The sequence below is a fragment of the Balaenoptera borealis genome (assembly GCF_965194805.1).
Source record: "Balaenoptera borealis genome assembly, chromosome: 21".
NCBI lineage: Eukaryota > Metazoa > Chordata > Mammalia > Artiodactyla > Balaenopteridae > Balaenoptera > Balaenoptera borealis.
The window spans coordinates 9678337-9701246 of NC_138880.1; the positions used below are offsets into that span (position 1 = coordinate 9678337).

The 22910-nt window shown below is 40.3% G+C and overlaps 1 protein-coding gene and 1 pseudogene across 6 annotated transcripts in view; both read right to left on the reverse strand.

Moving 5' to 3' along the window:
- The window catches only part of UNC5D (unc-5 netrin receptor D), a 582894-nt gene that overhangs the window by 285450 nt on the left and 274534 nt on the right, over nucleotides 1-22910 (reverse strand). The window lies entirely within an intron of this gene.
- On the reverse strand, nucleotides 1433-20972 carry LOC309619654 (transcription factor BTF3 pseudogene; annotated as a pseudogene). Its single transcript has one exon. The product of its transcript is annotated as a transcription factor BTF3 pseudogene (transcript).

Below are 22910 nucleotides of genomic sequence, written 5' to 3' on the forward strand. Positions count from 1 at the left end.
TGAAAGCTGTACTCGGTTAGTAGCATCTCCCAGGTCGGGATGCAAGGACCAAAAGACAATTTTCTACCACTACCTTGTTCCCAGCGACGGGAGCTTATCTGCTCAGATTAGGATGCTGTGAACAAGCCAGGCCGGAAATGGGTTTGACTCTTCTTGGGTGGTTGCAACAAGTTCCATCTGCTCTGTGATGCAGAGCTGGATCACTCTGGTGTTCTGATAGTGTCTCTTCAAGGCTTCTCTCGAAAGCCCTCGTTTGCTCACTCCCTAACTGTGTAAGAGCTTGGCAGGTGGGTAGGTGATGGCAGGGGAAGCTAAAAGGGTCTGCAGCATGTTAATGATGGAGAGAGGATTGCACACCAGCACTCCAGGTCCTCAGTTTTGCACATGAACTGTTTAACCATTCTTTCCTGTGTGGGGCTTACGCTTCTTAGGTCACCTGGCTGCTGAGATGCATGATGGATCCAGTTGAAGGATAGGTGGGGAATGAGGGTTCCAATGAAACACCATACTGAACAAATTAATACTGAACAAATTAATTCAATCTACTTTCTTTAATTTGGAGGCTCTTCCTACCTCCACACCCTTTTCACCAACAGATTTCTTATTTCTGTGGCTTGTGTTTGTAATGATAAGCAATTGACTCCAATTTCCTCAAATGGAATTTTACGCAATCCGTCGGTGAAGTGTATTTCTGCAATGCTTGAAAATGTTAAGTGAATGATGTAAACAAAATGACCAGTTGCATGCATTATTTAGTTTTAAAAAGCAAACTCTTTTCAGAGGTTTTAAAAGAACCTATTTAACAGGTAAGTAACCATTATACACACCACCATTCAGTGGCTCAAGGACAATTTCTTTGATGCCTTCTCTGCTTCATGCACCATGCTAGGAGTGAAATACTGAGTGAGTATCAGGAGACAAAATCCCTCCCTTTCAAGTAGTTGACGTTTTTAGGGCAGGGAGAGACAGACAATATACACATTTTCAACACATATAAAAATATATAGCATGTTAGATGACGACAAAGTTCTGTAGAAAAAAATAGAGCAGGGAAGAGATTGTTGGGTAAAGAGGGAATTACAATCGATGACAGTGCGGCTAGAAGGGCTTAGGATGGCAAAGGAGGTAAGAAGGCAATGCATATTTAGGAAAGAACATTTCAAGCACAGGGAATAGTAAATGCAAAGGTCCTGAGGCGAGAGTGTGTCTTTAACACTAGAGAAACCATAGGAAGCAAATGTGGAGAGAGGTGTGTATGGGGGAGAGTGGGGAGGTGGCAAAGGGTAGAGAGGAGGAGGAGATGAGAATAAGGCAGGAATGGGGACAGCACACATGCAGGTCCTTTTAGACCCCTGGACTTTTGAGTTTGAGTCTGAGCGAGATGACGAACCTTTGGCATTTCCAGACAGAGGAGTCATGATCTCACTTTCCCTTATTTTTTTTTTTTTTTAAACTAGGCAAAGAAACTTTATTAACCTTTGTTTCAAACTTTATTCCCAGGGTTCTTCACCTTAGTTAGTGGCAAAGAATGAATTGTATATAAGTAAAAACTGAAAAGAGCTGCAGTGTCCAGGGGTTTGGGCTTAAAAATATTAGAGATCTAGATTTTATCAGATCCGTAAACAAAATTTTAAAAAGCAGTCACAATATAAAATAGCAGCTCCCAGGAACTTCGAGCTTTATCCTCGTCAGAAGCTGACTCAATTCCGTTTCCTTCATCCTTGGAAGCCTCATCAAAATCCTCCACAGGATCTGGAACTTCATCAACCTCCAACTCTCCAGTAGCAAGTGGTGCCTTTCCATCCACAGACTGTTTGGGCAGAGCTTCAGCCAGTCTCCTTAAACTGGTCAGACTGTCTGCGCCAAGCTGGTTTAAGATGCTGGGTAGCATTTCTGTCAGCTGCTTTGTCTCAGCATGGCCTGTGAGGGTGAAAGTGTCCGCTGCCAGAGATGCCTGAACTTCAGGGTTGTGAAAGTGGATCACTGTTCCTTGGCTTGTGAACATATGCACCCCTTCAATACCAGAGATATCGTTTGCCCGTAACTTCTTTAAAGGGAACTGAAGTTTTCTGTCCTCTTCTGTGGCTGTTCTATGAACCACCTTCTTCTTTCTGCGAGCAGTTGCTTTCCCACCCATGCGCACTTGTGCCTGCAGTTTGGCGAGTTTCTCCTGGTGCATGATCGCTTCTTTCCTCCGAGGCTGCTGTCCTCGGGTTCCGCCGCGAGGTGGAAGAAGAGACAAGAGACGGCATCGCCTGGCCCCCAGGGCGGCCACCCGTGGCCCGACCTCGACGCCGAGGATCAAACTGAGTGGGTGCACCTGTCCGTGGCATCGCCTTCCTCTCCTGCCCTGTCCCTCCCTGTCTCACTCCTTCCAGCCACTTCCCACCCCCATTCCCATCCTCCTCCCATGCCGGTGTCCAGAGCCTTTTTGTACCTTGTTGGAGCGGAAATGGGGCCACGCGGGGGACTAGGGTTGGCGCTCAGGGGGTCTCGGGCAGACCAGCTGAGATAAGGGGCACACACGCGGGGACGCAAGATGGCAGCTAGGGCTCACTTTCTTTACATCGGCTCAGATGTTACCTTTTCTCTGAGGCCACCCCTGACGGCCCTGTTTAATCCTGAAACCCATGCCCCTCTTCACTCCCTCATGCCCTGACTTTTTCTTTTTCCGTAGTATTTTCACCTTCTAAGTTTCTAGATCACTTTTCTTATTTATAAAGCATAGTCTATTCCCTGCTTCTCTACTAGGATGTCAGGTACACAAAGGCAGGGACCTGTCTCTAGGTCACTGGCAAATCTCAAGTACCTGGACGAGACTCTGGCTCAGTAAGGCTGCAAACCTTATACGTTCTTCTTATTGAGTCATGAAAGCTGATATAAGGATCTGCTAAGGATGCTAAGGATGATTTCCAAACAGCTCTAGAAAGCTATTCTATCCTGAATGATAAGGGGAAATATGGGGAAAAGCAGGTACTAAGAAAAAATCAGTAGTTCTTAATCATCCAGGTTTGTGAAGTGGAAGAAGACAAAGGGTAGAAAAAGGTCAACAGTCCTCACCTTAAATGGGTCACTGTAAGAAAGAAACTAAAATAATTTTCGCCAGTGTTTCTCAAGATTGTAATACCTAAATGCCCATCGACAAATGGATAAAGAAGATGTGGTACATATATACAATGGAATATTACTCAGCCATAAAAAGGAACAAAATTGGGTCATTTGTAGAGACGTGGATGGACCTAGAGACTGTCATACAGAGTGAAGCAAGTCAGAAAGAGAAAAACAAATATTGTATATTAATGTATATATGTGGAATCTAGAAAAATGGTACAGATGTACCGGTTTGCAAGGCAGAAATAGAGACCCAGATGTAGAGAACAAACATATGGACACCAAGGGGGGAAGTGGCAGGGGGAGTTGGTGGTGGGATGAAGTGGGAGATTGGGATTGACATGTATACACTAATATGTATAAAATAGGTAACTAGTAAGAACCTGCTGTATAAAAAATAAATAAAATTAAATTTTAAAAAAGATTGTAATACCCTCCAAAGTTCAAGAAATTGCTCTTGGTCAGATTATAAGAATCCTATCGCATAAATTACATTTCTTCCCTTGCAATTTAAGTTCTTAGTAAATTCAATTAGTTTTTTAAAAATAGATAATGGTAAAACTTTCTAAGAACCAAGGTTAATGCAGCCAGGTAACTAATGAAGTGACCTCAGGCCTGATTACTCTTTTAATATTTTAATATGTAGAGAGACAGACTTCCTTCCCTTATTCATTTTATCTGTGTGTCTTTGAGTAACTAGTCCTCACAATACATGGTGAACTGAGATACAGTGCAAACACATCTGCAATCTGCTCTCACATTCAATAACTTAGTAGACATACACATTCTGTAGTAGAGTATCCCTAATTTATACCCTAATTAGAAACGATACTTTATACAGATACACCTCTAAATTTTCTATAACAGGAGAGTTTGCCAAGTAAATTTTAAAAATGTAAATAAGACTGGAGGAAGAAACTGTTGAAACTAGTTTAAAAACTCCTATCTTTCAAGGACTTCAGAAGCCTCCATTCTACATGAGGGCTAAGTAAATTCACTTAGTAATCTACTCAGAGAATTCAACTCTATTTGCATGACTATGAATTGAGAAAGTTATCAAACGTCTTTTTAATTTATGCTTTATGTTTTTAACTTGCCTTACCGCAGTACATAGATAATAGTTGAGATTGTATGGGGTTGAGGTGTTCTGGTTGGGTGTGTTTTCCAGTTAGAATTGTAGCATCTCAGAGTTGGAATAAAATTTAAATATAACCTTATCTCAACACCCTTCAGATGCTTGAACTTCTATCAACATATTGTCCATCTTCTGCCAAAGCACATCAGGTGAGGAGGCAATCATTGCCTCTCAGTGTCCTTTTCCTTCTAAGAGTCAGAGGCCCAGAAGATTCTGGCAGTGGTTAAGCTTAATCAGCTCTGGAGTCAGAGAGCCTGGATTCAGATAACCCCATATCACTGTGAGATCTTCAGTAATTTATTTAACACCTAAACCTCCATTTTCCTATATGCAAAATAAGAACTTCCTCCCTACGGTGGTTGTGAAAATCAGAATTTAAACCATATAAAATGCTTATTATTGTGTTCAGGATATTGAAATCAGTGTTGTTTTTGCTATTGTTATGATCATTATTCTGCACACTGGGACAATGAGAATTAGCCGGAAATCATGTCAATTAGAATTATACAAGACTCATCTATTTCTTGGCATCTCAGGGTTTTACAGCACCTCATGAAGCCTGGTTACCGAGAAAGACCAGAGTTCAGTGAAAGAGGCGCTGCTCATATACTGACCCTAAGGAATAATCTAGAAATCACTTCTGAGAGGAAAAGTCCCTGAAAGCTTGATTTTCCTAAGAGCTGTGAATTCTCTTACACATGAAGACTCAACAATTGATGAATTGGGGTCTTGCTAGTTGGATTCCAGTGAATAGAGACTTCACTATATAATTGGCCTATCAATTAGTCCCAATTGGTAAATTTTACTGTACATTTGTCCCTGTCAAGAATGAATTAATAATTTAAGTGTGACATTATATAAATACCAGACATTGATGTATGTGTATCATCTTCAGTAAACATCAATATTCCCATTAAGTCCTTGAGAGTGGCAAGAGCAGGCCAGGTGATCAGGAGGAAGTTTTGCAGGACCTCTGTGAACCACACAGACCCAAAAAGAGTGCAAAAATCACCTCCTGAAAAAAAACAAGGAACTGGGTTCCAATAAGTAGACTGCAAAACTGACTTGTCTTGCCAAGCCAAGACGTTGGGCAAGCTGTCTGTGTTTGAGTTCACTGGTGAAGCTATGGTGGTGTTTCTTGGGCTCCGGGCAACCACACGGGGCAGAGGTTGTAAGAGGCTATTTGTCACAGCCTCAATAATGAGGCTTTATTTTCCCTGAAGGAGTCAGAGCCAGGAGCTGGTAATTGGTCACAGGTGTGCACACATGCAAGCACCCAACCAATGATGCCTATTTCAACTTAGGAGCTGATGAGAAAGTATCCAGAGCGGGGGAAGAATACAAGGAAAGAAATTCAGCATGTGCTATGTCCCAGGGTCTCCAAGAGCCACATTTGCCTCAATTATATACAATGGAATATTACTCAGCCATAAAAAAGAACGAAATAATGCCATTTGCAGCAACATGGATGGACCTAGAGATTTTCATACTAAGTGAATTAGGTCAGATAAAGACAAATATCATATGATATCACTCATACATGGAATCTAATTTTTAAAAATGACACAAATGAACTTATTTACAAATCAGAAATAGACTTACAAACTTGTGGTTGCCAAAGGGGAAACATGGGGCAGGGGTTACATCAGGAGCTTGGGATTAACTTATACACACTACTATATATAAGATAGATAACCAACATGGACCTGCTATATAGCACAGGGAACTCTACTGACTGAATACTCTGTTGTGATAGCCTATATGAGAAAAGAATCTCAAAAACAATGAATATATGTATAACTGAATCACTTTGCTGTACACCTGAAACTAACACAACACTGTAAATCAACCGTACTCTTATAAAATAAAAAAAATAAAAATAAGTTAAATAAAAAATTCTTAATTCCCCTGGCAAGCTAGCCAAGCTACAGATCTTTACACAGGCTCTATATTTGGCACTGTGTTCCCTTTCTAACAGCAGGGCCCTACTCATCTGTACCCTTTCCTGGACCTCCCTTCCCACTTCTTGGCCCTGGTGCATCACCCTGTTTCCCATGAAGGCCACCTGCCCTTATTCCTACTACTTTGACGCAATAAGAGATATATTTTCCTTGATCAATCCACAAGAAATGAAGCTGTGCTCCTCCTGGGATATTGATTACTCCCTCCTGCCCCCACACTCCACCCTACACAACTTCCCTGTGTCTACGTAATTTCTGCGTATAGACCTTTATCCTACGACACAGTATTAAATAGGAGGAAAGAGCATGTGTCATCAACCAGACACCACCTGAACTTGCACAATGTTAGTCCCTTAGCCTCCCTGGGGCATCATATCCTCCTCCTGTTAAGGTGGAGTTGGTGATATCCACCTTAAGGAACGGTGGCAAGAATCTAAGTAACTAATTCTGTATTTCAGACATTAGCTATTATTAATTCAAACTATTTAAGAGTTAAAAATATGCTTACAAAAAAAATCAAATCTGAGGCATGCATACTGCTATATTTCATTTTCAGAAGGTGGCAGAATTCTGCCATATATACCTCCGATTCACTTCTAGACTACAGACAAAGCCCTACATCTTTCTTTTCCAACGCTCTCCCTCTCTGCTCAGCCTAAGCTTATCACCAGTGTGTGTAATTAAGGGGCTTAGTGCTTGGCTGCCATTCTAAGAGGCACAGCCCCTGCCACGGTGCCACCTGGCAATCTATCAGAATTTGTTTTCTGCCATTTCCTGCTCTGAAAGCCTCTTTTTGAGAGGAAGTTGGAAAAGACATAGAACCAGTTTCTACTTCCCAGCGGGAAGTGTGCCATTTGTCTTTTTGGAGGGCTCACTCTTGACTTGCCTGTTTAGTAATTACAAGAGAAGACTCAAAGGCAGTGGCTCGGTAGAAACTCTCCCTGTCTTTGTATTTCTTTTCAGAGTCCAGTGAGTGACAATCTTTCTCATTAGAAAACTCCTGGTGCTCCCTGATCAAGTCAGAATGTCAGGCCCTAAACAGATGAAGATAATTTAAAAAACTGAAACGATCTAGACCTAGGTCAGAGTTTCAACTTCTCTTCCCAGCTGCATCTGAAAATAACCATTAACTTCAAACAGAACAAACTAAAGACCCTCCAAGGTCACTGCCTTACAAATGCACTGGAGTCCACACAGTGAGAAAACAGCATCAGGGTGTCAAGAAATTTCCAGACGAAGTTTCAAGTTTTTAAAGCATTCCCCCCTGTGTTAACCCACTGGTTTCTTATAACAGCCCTGGGAGATGTCATTATCAAGTTCATTTTACTAAGAAAATTTTAGTGCCCAATTTGCCATCTCAGGACCAGTGAGTGCCAAGAACAAGGGCTTCTGACTTCAACTTCAGCATTTTTCCATCAAACCAGAGCCCTTGCAACCTACTCAGTTCCAAAAGAAAGGTTCCTATGTATTTTTCTTCTCGATTTGTGTTTTATCAGTAACTGAGACCCATGACAATTTCTCCATCTGCCAGACTGTGTTGTCACCGTCCTCCAGAACCCTGTTCACAAAGCCATTCTTAATCACACAGACAAGGACGGACTGTGTCTAACGGCACCGATAACCGCGGCATTTCACCCACACTGCGGGTCTGTCAACAGGGGCTGATGAGAAGGGAGATCCTGATGGAGAGGTGCCCGAAAGGCTCAGCCCTACAAAAACACCTTCAAAAGGGATGGATTAACCTGACCAACATGATTCTGAAAACTCAGGACAATATTAAATTAATCAGTTAAAGCAATATGGCCCCTCGTCTACTTCTGGAGGTTGACAGCCCTCTTCCAACAGTGCTGATCTATAAAATCATGCCTGTCCCACTCGGGATCCACAGGTCCCTTCCATCCCACAGTCCTTGAATGCCTACAGAGTCATTAGCCTGTGCTGGACCACAGCTGCCCTGTTCCAAATCCCCCTGATAACATCCCCTGCAACGACTTCACTGGCGCTCTCAGACTCCTCAACAGATGGGAGTCCTACCCAAAGCAAACAGGTCTCTGAATTAGGCTTAAGTTATAATCCTTTGTGAGCTCTAGAATCAACAACTGGCCCATCATTGTCTAACCGTGTGGCCTTAGGCAAGGTATTTTTTTTTTTTTTTTTAGCTGCAAGGCATGCGGGATCTTAGTTCCTCCACCAGGATGAACCCGTGCCCCCTGAAGTGGAAGCTCAGAGTCTTAACCACTGGACTGCCAACGAAGTCCCTTAGGCAAACTATTTAAATCTTCTTAACCACTGGACTGCCAAGAAAGTCCCTTAGGCAAACTATTTAAATCTTCAAACTTCAGACTCTTTGTCTCCGATGCTGAATAGTTCTACCTACATCTCTAGTGGATGCCACTGCTCACGAGCTTCTTCCTCTTTTTGAAGAGGAACCCCATCTACTACTCTCCTTTGCAAGGCTCTGCAACGTTTTATGCCAATCTGGATAATTCCAATTCCATTTGCCTTACCAGTAATAGGCATGGGAAACAATTTCGACCATTAAGATGTGAATGACAGTAATGCTAGGGGACTTTGAGGCTTAAAAAGATACACTCATGTAGAAAGGACCTTTCTTCTGCTAGACAATGTTGTGTCTGGATGTGATGGCTGGAACGGCTACAGCTATCTTGTTACCATGAGTGGAGTCAGCCTGAGTATACATTCAGCTAACTTGCTGAGGATTATAATGTTCCAAAGTACCTGGTTTTCTGACATCCTCAATGAATGGTTGAATTAATCACTTAAGTTGCATCGAATAATAAATATTCTTATAATTTAGAGCATCTGAGTCAGGGCTTTTTCCTACCATTTCAAGTTGACAGAAAGCATATTAAACGATAATTATGACAATATCTAACAACAAATGTCTCAATGTCAATTATTATTTGAAACATGTCAGTATATTAGCTTATTTGATTATCACAACAATCCTTTCAGGCTGTTAGGAAATAGCACAGAGAGGTTAAGTTACCTGCTCAATTCACCTAGTAGGGAGCAGAAAAGGAGGCATTTGAGCCCAGGCGATCTGGGTCAGAGCCAACCACTGTGCAAAATCTCTTTCCTTACTTACATACATTATCTCATATGGGGATAATAGGCTTATTAGCTTTAAAAATAAAGTCATCTAGACAACCTCTAATGCAAAGTTGGAGGAACTTAAATATGCTGGTAATTTTGTACTAATGATGATGTGTTTCATATGCTTCCGACAGTATCAGCAATCTCTTCACCCACTGTAATTGCTTCATCTCATCCCCCCGTATCTGAGTTTATTTTTTGCACTGACCTTCACCACAAACCTCCCAGTGGTTTCTTGATGGTCTACACCCCCATCATCAAACTGGTCACAAATGAGCCCTGACTTACGCCTGATTCTCAATGCTGGCTTTTCTTCTCTCTGGAGCTTCCAACATTACATGCCACTTGGACTCCCAATTTTTTCATTGATTTTTTTAAATTATTTTTTGAACAATTGATTTAGTCTCTTCAAGCCAGCTTAGCAGAGTAGCTTCTGGACATTCAGTGGTACTAGGACCCATTTTCCTTTTTGTCTTCTAAATATTCCCTTAATTTTCTGACATCCTTATCCATCATTCCCAAGTAATTGGATCCTGAATACATTCATATAATCCCATCCTTACCCAGTCTAGAATAATGACTCTTTTATCTCTTAGTGGCCTCTGTGAGTCTGGCTTAGTTGTTCCTCTATTTGCAGAGGACACTTGAGGATGGAAACAGGTTGCTGAATGGTGGGGGGAAGGTGGATTCTGCTTTCCTGTGAGGAAGGAAGAGCCATCACAAAACCACCATGACCAGAGTCCTTAGCTATATAGTTTTAGAGCAACTATATGTAATACTTCTTGGTATTCCCAAGATGGCTTGAAAACTAACAGCTAGCATTGATAGATCATCTATGATAAGCAATGCCCAAGCAATGATGTATATCAGCTCTTTTAATCACCCATACAGTACTACCTTCCTGTTAGTTCTCCATATGACAAAGGTCGAAACAGAAAGGTTATGTAAGTTGCCCAAGGCCGCACAGCTGGTCATGGCTAACCCAGGCTTTGACCCAGGTGTCTGGGTCCACAGTCAGTGCCCTTTAACAACAGTGTCGTAACACCAGAACTAAGTGAGAATTTATCAATAACCATTGCTTCCTTCCAGCCAGAAAGTCCTGTGAACATGTGACCCAACCTCCCTCTAAACTTGACCTCATACCCTCCCCAGCCTAGGAGACCCTCATATCTTTGTTATCTTTCTGCCTCTTATCCATCCTTCGAGAACTAAGGCTAATTAAGATCAGCCGAACATGGCAACGGTCCCATGTGTTAAAAATCACAGGAGATAAAACTGTAAAGTAGGAAATATTGTTTCTTGAATGTAAGTCATATGTGTTCAATGTTAATGAACACTCTGCCGGGCACACAGGTAGCATGCATGTGACAGGTAGCTATATTTAATGTTCTTTTCACTGTCCCACTCTCTTTCTTTAGATATTAAGATAGCACCAAACAAGGAGGCATTTTTAATATACACTCTTCTGTAATGATGATTCAGAGGGAGGGACACTAGGGGTGGGAGTGGCAATTAAAATTCTAACTCCCTTTCTATTGAGAAAACTTCCAGCACAGCCTTTAAGCATTCTAATTAACAAAAACTTATGGAGAAGTTAAGAGTAATGAGTAGCGTAAGAGAACACAACTCTAACAGAGAGAGTGAAATACACAAATTCTTGAGCTGAGGTCAAATTCTATCTCTGACATTTGCCAGCTCTGATCTTGGGCAAGTCATTTCACCCAAGGGCAGATTCTGATGCCAGCTATACCTTTGAGTCCTGCTTTGCCATGTTATTAAGCTGTGTGAATTTGGGCACTGCTGCAAATCACCCGGGGATGCTGTTAAAATGCACGTTCTGATGAAGCCATTCTGGGGAAAGCCATGACATTTTGTCTATCTACCAAACTCCGAAGTAATATGTGAATGGCCTACAGATCCACTTTGAGAAGGAGTTTAAGCGGTTTCCTCATCTGTTAATAAAAAAAGAAAAATGAAAAATAGGTATCTACCTCATAGAGTTCTTGATACTACAGCTGACCCTTGAACAACACGGGTATGAACTGCGAAGGTCCACTTACAGGCAGATTTTTTTCAATTGTAAATACTACAAATCTACACAAGTCGCGGTCAGTTGAATCTGCAGATGCCCAGGGCTGACTATATGTTATGTGGAGATTTTTGACTATGTGGAGGGGGGACACCCCTAACCCTCACATTGTTCAAGGGTCAACCGTATATGTGAAAGAAGGCTAGTTACTAAATGTTAGGAGCACTGAAGCTCAGGGAGCTTCCACTTTGATCCAGGCTGGTAAGGGCAGTCCTGAAATTTGTTCCTGCTCACACGCATATGTGACAATTCTGCTTAGATCTGAACAGTACCTAATCTTTATATTAAAAAGGACTTCGGGGATTTCCCCGGCAGTCCAGTGGTTAGGACTCCGAGCTCCCACTGCAGGGGGCACGGGTTCAATCCCTGGTTGGGGAACTAAGATCCCACATGCCCTGAGGCACGGCCAAAAATAAAAATAAATAAAAACAAAGATGACTTTGGCTTGTAGGAAGGATAACTTTATGGGCTGCCCTTATCTCCAAGTTCACCCCACCCTGGGACTCTTTATTTATCTAGTTCTCTCTGTGCTTTAGGTAAGCTAATGCCATGATGTCCTTACCTCAGCGAGGCTCTGCAGAAATGAAGAGGGGGAACGTCCCATAAAACATGTTTATAATTGGCTATGTGAGACCAACACATTTATATCTACCAATGAGGATTAATATGCTCATAAAACACCAGTAGCAGCTGTCTCTCTCTCACCAGCTGAGAAGAAAGCATTATTCCACTGCAGTCGCTATTGTATTTAAATCCATATTTTACCTACATATATATTTACAAAAGTCAATTTTTAAATATTAAGTAGAATGCAAGTTATAACAAAAAATCATGTCTCCCACACTTATTCAATGCCGAGGTTAAGAAAGGAAATCGCATCAATAACATGAGTCAGTCCCTCAAACACAAGGTTTTATTTGTTAAGACATCAAGTAAAGCACAAGATGGTGTTTGCTCATAGGTAAAATACCAAAGCAGGAAGTCCATAAGCTCAGGGGAATTCTACATTCATTCAGATAGATTCTAATGGTGGTAAGAATGGGGGTAATTTAATCCAAATTGTTTAATTCTGAATGAGAAAAGAGGTGACTAAACGTTTCTTTTTCCCTTCCGTTTTGTCTTCTGTCTGTCCTTGCACAGAGACTTCAAAAACCAAGACAGACGCAGTGAAGCTTTGGTTCTGGGTAACTTGAGAGGTTCCCCCCAAAGGGAGTTCATTTCTCTCTCCCTCACAACACTCAGCCACTGCTACCTGGGGCACAGCCCATTGTGATCTGCTTTTGAGAGCTCTCCTCTCCTTAGTTTAAGATCTCTTGTACAGACACCTAAATGCAAGCAGCCATCAGCACAAAAGCAACATCTAGGGGACAAGCAGGCTGCAGGCTAGCCAATGAGGGCACTTTTGCTTTTAGCCTTTGTCAGGCAGCGCCCAGAAGTGATGGAGTTCTTCGAATTTATTTCTGACACTAAGCCCCTCTATACAGACGGACTTATTCTGTCTGCCTTGGTAATCACATTTTGTGAACCCTGTAAACTTTTCCACAGAGCACTTTCATGCCTGACTGTCTGCCTGCTTCCGGTCATCAGACATCACATTTACTGAGCCCCTACCATATACCAGCTAATGTGCTAGGCACCGGTGCACAAATCAGACATGTTCCCTGATGTCACCGAGCTTATGGTAAAACACCCACAGAGGCACCAAGAATCGTGGTCCTCTAAATGCCTAAAGGGATCTTTCTCACCACTCCCCCGGCCCCACCACTTTTTATAACAGTTTTATGAACCCCTATTATAGGGTTTTTGGTTTTATTTTTAACGAACCCATTTTTTAAAGGTCGTATTTAGCCACCTCCACTCCCCAACGTAGACAATATCTGGTCAATTTCACAATGATCTTGCCCAATCGTTTGCTTCAATTTCATTCATATGCATGCATTCAATCAATCACCAATCCTTTAACTGAGCATCTGTGGTATGTGGGCTTTGTACTAAGCATGAAGATAACCACCAGCCCTCAAGAGGCTCCTAGCCTAGTAGGCAAGGTGGAGACACTCAGTGAGTACGATTTGATGAGTAGTATAATGGGAAGTTCAGTGGCACACATATACAATGGAATATTACTCAGCCATAAAAAGAAATGAAATTGAGTTATCTGTAGTGAGGTGGATGGACCCGGCGACTATCATAGAGTGAAGTAAGTCAGAAAGAGAAAAATAAATACCGTATGCTAACGCATATATATGGAATCTAAAAAATAAAATGGTTCTGAAGAACCTAGGGGCAGGACAAGAATAAAGACGCAGACGTAGAGAATGGACTTGAGGACATGGGGATAGGGAAGGGTAAGCTGGGACGAAGTGAGAGAGTGGCATGGGCATATATACACTACCAAATGTAAAATAGATAGCTAGTGGGAAGCAGCCGCATAGCGCGGGGAGATCAGCTCGGTGCTTTGTGACCAGCTAGAGGGGTGGGATAGGGAGGGTGGGAGGGAGACGCAAGAGGGAGGAAATATGGGGATACACGTATATGTATAGCTGATTCACTCTGTATAAAGCAGAAACTAACACACCACTGTAAAGCAATTATACTCCAATAAAGATGTTAAAAAGAGAAGATGCCAGAGACTACTTCACAGTGGAGTAGTTAAGTCATTGGTTCATGCATACACAGCTTGACTAGAAACATAATAGAAGCATTTCACATCTTACAAGCCTAACATCAGTCAATAGAAGAGATAAAGACAAATATCCTTGAAAACTAAGTAATATTATTAGAATACATCACTTAATGCCATCAAAACATGAAATCAATTATAGTCAACCCTCGGGATCTGCGGGGGATTGATTCCAGGACCTACTATGGATACAAAAATCCACAGATGCTCGAGCCCCAGTGTCAGCCCTCTGTATTCACAGGATCCACATCCACGGATTCAACCAACCACGGATACAGAGGGCCAACTGGTTTTAAAATGAAAGGTGATGTACTCATCTGTCTGCTGTTTAATGCTGTCTTGGGTTTGAGTGGTGCGAGATAACGTTCATGCCTTCCCAATTTGATATTTTCACTTGCACAAAAATTCAGTTAGAATATCAGATGTTTTGCATTTCCAGCATGGACATTAATGAAACATGCAGGGGAGGGGGATGAGAAAATGACATGTTTGAGTTGCCATGATTCACATTTTTTTTTTTCAGTATCATGCAATGTTCCCACTAATGAGTAACAGCTGAGAAGCAATATAGGGTATTCACTGTTACATATTAATAATGCCCTGCTGCTTGAGAGCGAAAACAGGCCTTTTACATGCTGCTTATAAACAGCTTATATGCTCCTGCAGCTTCTGCTTTGCTCCGTTCCTCCCTCCAAGCTACTCTTCTTAAAAGCTTTTCAACATTAAAACCAAAACTTTCAAGGGAGATGAAATAGGCTCCTGAAAAATTGCTTCCTCTGGCTAGATGGTGCCAGAACAGATATAATTAAAATATATTTACAACAGTTATTTTAAAGTCTTCACCCCAGAGAACAAAGTTTTGCCAACCACTAAACTCAGTGTAGTCACTGAATCACATGTGGTTTCTTTAGTGGCAAAACTCATCACTTTGGTCAGTTAAGTTATGATAAATCGAAGAAAGAAACTTCCATGGGGGAGAATTAACCAACAGCAAGGCTAATACCCAACTTTCACAAAGGATAACTGAAACCAAGATTCCTCCCAAATGCAACTACAGACTTAAGGTAGGTGCTTATCAAGCCTCCGGTCTGAATTGTCTGCTAATATATGGACTTGCAAACTGGCAGCAGGACAGTATTGAATGAAAGTGAATCCTGCCATGATCATAATTGCACCTGTGGTGTGTGCTGTTGATTCTTTGCTAGAGAAACACTTCATTTACCGAAGCTGTTGGTCTGAACCAATCCCCAAGCTCTTCCCTCAACTTGATTTGTAGATCAATTGTTGTGATTAAAGTAAAGGGATTTGAAGGAGCCAAATGCTGATTCAAACATTCCAGGTGCTTACAGCAGTGTTATTCACATCCTGCCTTAGACTAAGCTGGTGGAGTTCTTATTTCCAAGCAAGGAAGTCTCAGAAAATTGCTGAATGCTTGGAAGCTAGTGTGGGGGGAACAGGATCTACCCAGGGAAAGAAGAGTATGTGGATGAAAGTAATGAGAATATAGAGGGTAAGTTCGTAAAAACTAAATTTTTGCCAACGATGGTGTGATTCAGACACTTCCTTACGTGGTTGTGAGTTTCAAGCTAATGAAACTGGGTTTGCGGAGCATCTATGTGCACTCAACTACGACTCTGTGGTCATGCCTGATGACTAAATCCAGCCAACCACCTTAAGAGGAACCAAACACATCAATACGATATGTGCCAACATGGCTGAAACACAAGTCCTAAAACCAAACATATATCTGCACACATCTCACCCCATTTTCTTCCCGGGATACTGGAGGGGATCCATCTTCTTCTTCCTCCAAGGGTGCATTCGATCCTATTCCTCCTGCTTTTCCAGGATGCTCGCTTAATCACATTTTCCTTTCTTTCCTATAGTATACAGCTTTCCCATTTCCCTGTACTGATCCTTCTGGTCAAGATTTAGCTGTGATTAAATCTCTATCATGTTAATCAAAAACAGTATAAGATCTACACGCCACTATCTTTCTTCTCCTTCACAAAAGTGACCTACATTCATGGTTCCTTGATGCTCAATCTGTAACCTACTCAGTCTAGAAACAGTCAACCAACACAGATCCCACCAACATCACCAACGGTTTCCATGACGATAGCTCCAATGGACATTTTCAGCCTCCAACTTAATTTATAACATCTGACACATTTAACAACTCCCTTGTTCTTGAGATGTTATTTTGCTCTTGTTTGTCCTTAATCTCAAAGGATGTTTCTTCATGGTTTCCTTCAAATCCATCCCTGACACGATTATTAAAATGTTGGAACACCCCAAGGTCCAGTCCTAGGTCATGTTTTTTTCTTGTGTTCTTTCTATCCATGTTCTGAGCTTCAATTTACAAAAAAGGCACCTGACACTTGACATGTCCAAAACCTCCCTCATCTCTCCCTTCCTCATTGCCAACCCTGCCTCACCTCTGGTGCTGCCCCTCTAAAGGAAAGGTCCCACCAGGTTTCAAATTGCGTAGGTCAGCTACAATATGGATGCACCTCAGATAGTCTGGTGAGTGAAAAAAGCCAGACAAAAAAGAACACAGATTCTATGATTCCATTTATACGAAATGCCGGTAAAAGGCAAATCTATAGAGATCAAAAAGTAGATTAGCTGTTGCCTAGGGCCAGAGATGGGAGAGGGGAGTGACTAAAAATGGGCATAAAGTTTCTTTTTAGGGTGACGGAAATGTTGTAGAATTAGACTGATGTTAGCAGTGCAACTCTAAAAACACACTAAATTTTATTGAGTTGTACACTTAAAAATGGATCAACTTTGTGACATGTAAATTGTACCTCCATAAAACAGTTTTTAAAAGTTACCTAAGTAGGAATTATGTTTGACTTTCCCCCCTTTTCTCTCTCACCTCCATTTTCAACCTATTCCTAGGTCCCACCCATTAGACTACTAAAATATTACTCAATTCATTCATTTCTCTCTATCACGCTCTAATCTAAATGAGCATCATCTTTTCCCTAACTATTGCAATGGACTTTTCACCAGAGTCTCCCTTCAGTTCTGGCACCCATAACAAAGTGTTCTCCACACTTCAGCCAGAAAAATCTTTCTGCTTAGAAATCCTTTATTGACTCCCATAAGTCCTTAGATAAAGACCACATGCCTTAAATGACCTGAAAGACCCAGTGTGACTGGCCAGCTGACCCCTCTCCAGCCTTTCACCCCAGTCTCTCCTCCCCACATCCTGCTGGGTCAGCTACATGTCTTTATCTGCAGTGTTCTTCCACCCCTCCTTCACCTGCTCAATTCCAACTCCCCCTCTGGGTAGCAGCCCAAGAATTAGCCTGAGGGAAATTAACCATTGGTTACTGCCCTCATAGAACCATGATTCTTGTCTTCAGAAAACTAATCCCATATTACTCAGCCATAAAAAAAAGAATGAAATAAGGCCATTTGCAGCAACATGGATGAACCTAGAGATTATCATATTAAGTGAAGTCAGAGAAAGACAAATATATCACTTATATGTGGAATATAAAAAATGATACAAATGAACTTATTTACAAAACAGAAATAGACCCACAGACATAGAAAACAAATTTACGGTTACCAAAGGGGAAAAGGGGGGAGGGATAAATTAGGAGTTTGGTATTAACATATATACGCTACTATATATAAAATAGATAACCAACAAGGACCTACTATATAGCGCAGGGAACTAGACTCAATATTTTGTAATAACCCATAAGGGAAAAGAATCTGAAAAAAAGAGATATGTATGTAAGTATAACTGAATCACTTTGCTATATGCCTGAAACGAGACTGTAAATCAACTATACTTCAATAAAAAATTAAAAAACAAAAAGAAAACCAATTCCAGTTTGTAATTAAACATTCACCACTATGACAATTTGGGTTACTATCTGCCCCTTTTTCCACCCATGGAATTTGCATGAGAGCATGGAGTACATATGTATTGGCCCTTGTGGTCACCATTGTATCTTTAGCACCTAGACTAATACTTGGATGTAAACAATTAGTTCAAAGAATAGCTTCTCTGATAGTAATAGTTAATATCAACAACTTTTATTAATATATAATTCCTTTCTTAAGACAGTCAAAGGGTACAACATGGCTATTACTTTTAGTATTTCAATGATATTTTCATACACACACAATCCTTAATACACCTGTGAAATAATCTAGTTTCCTGATCTTCACTGAACCCAGGTAAACTGAGGACTGAAATGAACAAGCTAGCTGGTCCCAGAGGCCCAGAGAGGAGCAGCTAAATGGAGATACGACCAAGCACATAAATATCCGGCAGAAATTACTTTTAAAGCTTGTCTCTAAATCATGACTTTTCTTCTATTTAATAGAATGAGCCTCTGCCAGCCAAATAGAAATTTCACACTCCTCAAATTCTGCTAGGAAAAAAATGTTTTGACATCCTTTCCTTATCTCTACATACACCGACTTCTCCTGGGGCTTCTGTATGACAGCACCTCCAGCAAGGCCAGATTCCTCAGCCTCTCTTTTCCCTGTGATTAAAAATAAGCTCCCAACCATCACTTGGCAATAAGGCTAGTTGTCAGGCGTCTGGTCCCAACTCAGACACTCTTCTTATGCCCTGGGCAGAGCTCTGAGCCTCACTGGGCCCATTCCTGGAGCACCACCCCCTAATCCAAAACCAGGAGCCCTTAAGAGACCAGACAGAGAAAGAAACCTGAAATTCTGGGTAGGAACAGTGCCAAAACTATGTTTCTAAGATTCTTCTATCAGAGACTTTTTAAAATAAAATCGTTGAAAAGTACAATGAAAACAGGACAAAGGAAAGTTCCTTTAAAAAAAAAAAATACATGTGAAAGATGAAGAACTAAAATCACAAAAATTTAACTGACAAATTTTGATGTTGTAGATGGGGACAAAATTCTGATTTGTCAGCATCATCCTGGACAATGACATCTAAATAAATATTCCAAGCATTTGACTCAACTTATGCAAGGCTCACACTTTAGAAATTAGAATTCTGCCAGTGTGTACAAACGGTTTGAATAGCAAATAGTGAATGGAGAATACCGCTTTTGACCACGGTCACTATCTACCTGTAATTCGTAGGAAATCAATTCTTTCCAGAGATTATAGATATTCTCTCTAAAATAAACATAACACTTGGCGCTCTCATAGGATTTTCCGAACAGTACCCAAAATATTGTAGTGTAAGTTTCTAGGAATTTAGGAAAAATATATTGTCAATATCATTTACCCAATTAGGGTAAACACACCTAGCATGTCAAAGAAGTTCACAGTAATGCAAGATATTGTTAGAGCATAACAGCATGTTTAATATACATTATTTCATTTTCTTTAGAAACATACTGAACTCAACTCTTAGGAGCTGTTCTGAAGAGAAACATTTAATTAGATTCTGTAATTACTGGAAAACGCATAATTTTATATTTAACTTTATAATACTAAGCACCGATAATCTCACAGAGAAGGCAGTTTGCATATTTGTTGAGGGTTCAGGAGAGGGAAAACCAACTACAGGGACACTTCAAACATTTAGAACAGACAGGAAATATAGAGAAGGTGAGAAAGGTCACTTTGAGAATTTGACTCTTTACTTGGCATCCATTTTACTAAAGGGATCCATCTACTAGTAAAAGGTGACTTAAATCATCTTTCAAAGTATTCAAATGTCAGTTATTTAAAAACAAAATTATCAAAAATCAAGTTAATTTTCTAAATATTTTCATGGATATTCCTTTTGCTTAAGAAAAAATTCACGTATCGTTTTCAGTAACTTTTTTCCCGGTATAAACTAGTAAAACCTAGAAATGCAGGGTCTCCTATTCACAGAAATATGGTAGAAAGTTTATCAATTAAAGAAAGAAAATAAGTCTCCATTAAAACCCCTTCTAAATAATTCTACAAACTTAATATAACTTAATATTCTGTTGAATTAAAAAATACCAAAATCTCAGTATTAATAAGAAAGAAAAAATTTAATAACACCCACAACTCTTTTTGTTTTAATGCCATTTGTGGGTTTGGAATTTGTTGGTTTGTCTAATTCTTGTTTCGTGATTCAAACAACCTAAAGATACCTTGAAATTATTTGCCAACTGGAAAAGCAAATTCAGTAAATGTAAACATAGGACCAACAACGTAAGGAAATTCTAGTGAGTTTTAAAGCATTTGGCTCCCAGACCCACTGTGACACAACATTTCATACAACACACAACCTAGACACTCCCTCTCAGAGAGACGGATAACAAGATTCCTATTTTCAAGACTAGGAACAGACACTTAACTACAAAGTGAACTGCCTTTTTTTTTTTTGTCACAGGATTCCTTGAAGCGTATCTTAATTGTTAATGAAATTCGAGTATAGATAAGAGCAAATTTTCAGTCACACATATGACAGCTTCTGGGACCCCAAGTTCTCAACCACTGATGGCCAACTCTAGTTTTTCCTAGATTAAGGATGAAAATGCTGGTAGTCCCTTTATATTTCCCTCCTTTGCACCCTGACGAGTTCATTTCTTTTACCTTACATCTTGTCAGTTAAAAAAGATGAAAGATCAGAAAAAGTCTAAGCTCTGAAGCAGAGTAATAACATAGCAATCTGTTTCTTTTGACCTAAACTTGAAGCTCTTTCTTTACCAATGACAAGAAAGTGTAAACTTATATTCAGACTCTAGAAAGAAAGCCAAAAAAGAAAAGTGCAGCATTCAGGAAACAATGGAAATTAAAGGAAATTAGCTATCAAAATATTTGAGAAGATTTAATTCTTATTTATCTAGTACGTGCTTCATGCAAAGCCATCTACCAAAAGGAAGTGGATGGGCACTCTTGTCCCCTTACAGCATTACAAGAGTGATGAGAAGGAATCGGGTTTTTAAAAAAGCTAAGGAACAAGGGACTTGATTAATAAGTATTCCCACATAAGCTAATGAGAGTAATGTACATAGTCAGTGTCTGGCAAATAAAAGTCTGAGTGTAGAATAAATAAGAAAAAGGAGTTTAAATACTAGAAGCATATGACAGGCTGGGGCTGGGGGGTGGGGGGTGATCAGACCAAAGGATACATATGTCACAAAGTAACATTTGGAAGCTCTTTTTTCCCTTTCCTGTTTGTCTATTTCTGTTACCCTTAAACCTTAATCATGAAAATGAGAACACTAAGTAACATTTAACCTAACTCCTGATGTTTGCTTTACTGAATGTACACAATGCCTTGCCCAACTTGTTGATCCATTTCCTGGATTAGAAGGAGTAAGAATGAAGAATAAGTAGTTAAAGAATGACTGCTTCTCTACCCCCAACTTCCCCCTTAGCAAATTTGCAGGTGGACCACTCCGGCAAGACAGCATCCAAAGAAAGATCAGGAGAAGCCAGGAGTCTGCATGCAATGGAAAAATGATGAAGAATCTGACCTCCTACCTTAATGATGAACTGAGGTCATGTCCCCTTTTTCCCTTTAAAAACTGTCATGGCTGAGCAGAATCTTCAGAGTTGGTCTCTGGACAAGAGTCCACCTTCTCCCCAGGTTGCTGGCTTCTCTGAATAAAGCATCTGTCCTTTCTACCAACACTTGCCCCTCAATTATTGGCTTGTGAGTGGCAAGCAGCCAAACCTGATTTCTGTAACAATTTTGTCAATCTCCAAATACCACTCCTAGAGGCTTCAAAACAGAAATAACTGAGTTGTGGATCCCCTCCCACAAGGAAATAATTTCTAAAGTGTTGCCTTCTTGGAGTACATTTTGAGTATGTTATGTTACTAGCCACCAAGGATGATAATGCTGGGGGGTTCCTTATTTTATGGAAATAAACATATAAAACATCTAGTTTTTAAAAATTAATTAAAATGGAAGGACATGGTGATGGAATGATCTAGAGTTGAGGTATCTTTAAATGATGACATCTCCTGTTTAAGTCAAGTGAAACAATTTATCAAGCCTAAGCCGATTGTTTAAAGCCAAGTCTGTCATAATAATGGTCATTAATAGTCAGTATCTCCCTAAGTCAGTTAATGTTTATTTTGAAAAATTACACATGGTAAATAAATGATCATACCTTCTCTAAAAGAGAGCATCTCTACTTCACTTTCACAAAGGGTTCAAACATCATAAAGAGATACTTTCCAGAAAGGTGTCCTTGCTTGATGATACTTATTATAAAGATACTTTCTTTACCTAAAGTTCACTCAGTAGCCTCAACTATCTGAATGTAAACAAGCAAATGGAAAGCACTGATAACCTCTTAAAAACTACTAATGCTGCAAAATTCATGCACTAAGAATTAGGCTATCACCACAGCCTACATGTGCTTACTTTGCAAGCAACTATAGCTAATTCAATTATTTAAGCACCCAGTGACTAAACAAAAAATCAAGTAAGGAATGGGGAAAAGGAATGCTACAGGTGAGTGAACGGAAAGGAAAAGAAACAGCCAAAAAGAGTTAACAAAATTTTTGTTAAAAAAATAATAAAAGTGATAAAACTGTTCCTAAGAACTCCAGGTACAGAGAGCCACGTGAAGCCTTTTAATGAAATGACAAGCAGGGCTAAACCTTTTAATGTCTCCTGAGCGCCCCCCTCTCTTCCAGAGGCCAGCAGAATAATGTTCATAATGAAACCCTGAATCACCCAAAACGTCTAATGCAGGGCCACTCTCTGATATACCAAGCTAAGGATTCATATAATGTGCTTTAAAGACATCTCTATCCAAGATTATCTGGTGTTTCAGTTTTGGTACAAAGGAAACTTCGGTCATCTAGATATTTCTCTTCCATGAGCCTCCAAAATCTTTAATAAAGCAAACAAATAAGGGATTT